The sequence below is a fragment of the Protopterus annectens genome, chromosome 1.part2, assembly GCF_019279795.1.
Source record: "Protopterus annectens isolate FY-2018-M chromosome 1.part2, PAN1.0, whole genome shotgun sequence".
NCBI lineage: Eukaryota > Metazoa > Chordata > Ceratodontiformes > Protopteridae > Protopterus > Protopterus annectens.
The window spans coordinates 321,288,151-321,291,551 of record NC_056727.1 but is presented as its reverse complement, the minus strand read 5'-3'; the positions used below and the strand labels follow the sequence as shown (position 1 = coordinate 321,291,551).

Sequence of the window (3,401 nt, the reverse complement as noted above, 5' to 3'; positions counted from 1 at the left end):
CACATTTTCAAAATCCCAAAGTGGAACATTTTTCACAGAAACATTAAACTTTGCAGCCTTGCAGGACAAACTACTGCCACAACCAGTGCAAAATATTGCACTTCACATTTTTGCTAAAATGGAATGTGCACCCTTGTAAAATGTGGGTCGTTTAGATTCTTTGTACCACATTAAGGTGCTTTAGAAGAATCATCAATGTTTTATGCAACAATCAGAGGATCATATTTCCTTTCCTAGCAGTTGTCCTTTTTCCCCCGGAAGACACAAATAGGACGTGCCTTGTATAAAGAGAGCCATATGATAATTCTAAATAAGACGTAAATGAACGTACATTTTCTGATGTAAATGAAGTCTCATATTGTAATAAATGTCGTTATTTATTAAATGTAATGCACAAACTTTACTGCAAAAAGAGGGATTTATGAATGGCACAACGACATTGAGTCAAAATCAATGACGTCCCAGATATAATCAGAGGCAGGTGAGATTTGCTTGACAGCAGCAACAAACTTACCTAACAAGTCCTTTCCACCCGTTGACGTACTCATCTACTAGAACCTCTTGTGCCTCAGTAAGGCATGCACGAAAAGTCACCAGCACTTCTTTTAGAGAAAATTTTTCCTCCTGACTCACATCAGCCATCTTCAAGGGAAAATAAACTAAAATAAAAAGAAGATTAAAAACCCGATGAATATGATATGGCCACCAGTTAAAAGAAAAAAAACAGCCGTCATGTTCTTACTTAAGGTATTAGTATATGTTAAGTGAAGATCCTTTTAACATGCTGGGGGGTATGAGGCAGGTGCAGCAGGGTGCATTATTCGGTCACACAAATGCCATGACATGGTCCCGATAAATACCCAGTGCTCCGGTTGTCAGCCTTGAAAGCTAGATGTCAAACTTCCTGAACTCTAGAAATAAAGGACAGACAGACACAACGGTTGTCAGCCTTGAAAGCTAGATGTCAAACTTCCTGAACTCTAGAAATTAAGGACAGACATATACATGTGTGGAGCAGCCATCAGAAGGAGCAAAGTGGAACAGAACTGGCAAGGAATAAGTGGAACACGGGAGCCGCTTGGCAGGTGCACCAAGCATGAACCGGGTTTTCCCATGACTGGATCTTTTTAATAAACATACCAATTATTACATTAAGTAAATGATGAGAGGTTCCGAAAAAAGAAAACCTCGCGCGTGTCTTAACAAGATAAGTAAATTGTAAAATGTTAAACACACTGACAAGATAAACTGGGTAGAGTTTAAATTCTAAACAAAAAAAGTATAATTCAATAACAGAGATACAGACCACTGAAAGACCAACGATAAACGATCGAATAGTCAGTCACACTTACCAGTAACTTAGAAGCCGCAAACACAGGAAGTGCTTGCAAAACACACCTTTTGACAAGCAGGTGGCAATGCCCTTCAAGGAGCCACGTGATCGCAACAGTAGCCACTCCCACAACAAGGTTTATTTACTGTTGCTATAACCTCGTGGAAAACCGATAAGCAAAATGAATCATTTTCAGGTTTAGCGGGCAGCTCTTTACTACGTGGGAAAAAAATGAGCAGCAAACGTCCTGAAATTTTAAGAGAAAAATATGTCATTAGTTGTCTTTAAAAGGTTGCATAACAGTTATTTTATATATGAAGCACCCATATGTTACAAGAAACAGCACGAATAACTCAAATGCTACAAGAATAAACTTTTATTTTTGCAAAAAAAGTGAAGTTCTGTCATTTGCACTGGCTGTAGATATGGTTTGTCCTGCAAAATCTCATGTTTCTGAAAAAGTACCACTTTGGGTATTTGAAAAGGCTACAACCCAAACCCTAGTCCTTGGCAGGAATTCACACAAAACGTTTAACAAAAGTGCTTCTACCCATTTCTACCACAACACGTATTTGGAAATCACCACTAAATCTGAAATATATTAATTATTGGTTGATGATGTAAAAAGGGGAACGAGTATTTATTTTTGAGAACCGCTGAAAAATACCATCTGAGAATCACACAGCTTTCCAAATATTATACAGCATACCACTCAGCAACCCACATAGTGAAAGAAATAGTTGATTTCTTTCCGGACAAACCGGAAATAAAACTAAAGGGTCATCACTTCAACTAATTGGAGCGCTAGTCTTGCAGACCACGTGAGAAGATATAATCGTATTGGCGATTGAAAACAAGGAAGCTATACAAATTTTGAAAAGAAAATGTGCGTAGTGGATTTGTGCTTTGCAAATTCGTTTTGGAATGTGTTTCTTGTTCTTATCTGACATGTGCGTGTAGTTATTTTCGTAATAAAGTTCTATGTTGTTTGCATAACTAATAGCGAAAGAAGTTTGTGTAAAGATTAACTCGGTGCCTTTTAGTTTCTCAGCAAATAAAGTAAGGGAAGGAAAGCCCACTAGCCCAGTTGCCTTAATAATTTTTACCCTGACTCATAACAGGTTATATTTTAGTTTGTGTTATCTGCCAGAATGCATACCGTGATATATAGTTCCGTTTTCTTATACCAAGCATTATGTTTTAAAATATCTCCTTTTTGATATACCATTTTTTCTGTGCTGCAGCTCATTTGCCCTTACTATATAACTCAGAAACCACAAGCGGTGTAGCTGTACCTAGTACATATCTCTTGGTTATGTTTTGTAAGATACGTTGTATTAATCTGAACTGTGACACAGCAAGGATAGGGCAATGCTCGCTCTGCTCAATTGAGTTTTACAATGAAAACAAACACATTATGGGGTGGGGGTGCCATAACGATTAAGGTGTTTACCTCACAGACACAAGATCCAGGGTTTGACTCTCACATGGTGTAATTGGCAAGGCTTAAAATGTCTCACAAGGGCAATTAGCCGGGCACTAATCTATTATGAAACTTAATAGTTCTTGAAGCCCCCTTTACCAATGGTTTCTGTTTCATGCCTTTTCTCAAGTTTGCTGTCCTGTTCGTCCTTCTTACTTGTCGTGGCGTTTATTTGGTAAAACGTGGAAGAAAGTCATTGCACGTAAGGTGTTTCTTTTCTTTGCTCTGATTTGCTTTGTCTTTTGTTTCCCAGTCTCTCCTTAATTTTGTTCATGTTGTATTAGTGTCTGATGCTTCACTCTTAGATTCTTCTTTCCTTTGCATTTTAAGGTGCATTCAGAGTTGTTTGTGTTCTTGTTGGTTCTACATGAATATGTCCTTTATCTTCACGGGTATATGTTATTAAAAGCAACATATTTTGTTGTATTATGGCTTTCCAGTTACTAAGTTCAGTAAAATTGTCGTGATTGATATCCAGCAAGCCTCTTATCTATCTAAAAAAAAACGTTTGTTTATTATATTAAAAAGGTGAAAGAGAAGGGGAAAAAAGAAAAACACAACATTCCATCAATGACAGTAATACAT

At 37.4% G+C, this 3,401-nt stretch overlaps 1 long non-coding RNA gene across 1 annotated transcript; it reads right to left on the bottom strand.

Moving 5' to 3' along the window:
- Positions 1–518: 518 nt before the first annotated feature.
- On the bottom strand, positions 519–2,132 carry LOC122792461. The gene is made up of 3 exons (XR_006363312.1): positions 2,001–2,132; positions 1,353–1,580; positions 519–659 (listed from the first exon to the last, which is right to left on the bottom strand). It is a non-coding gene; the product is annotated as an uncharacterized LOC122792461 (long non-coding RNA).
- Positions 2,133–3,401: the final 1,269 nt, after the last annotated feature.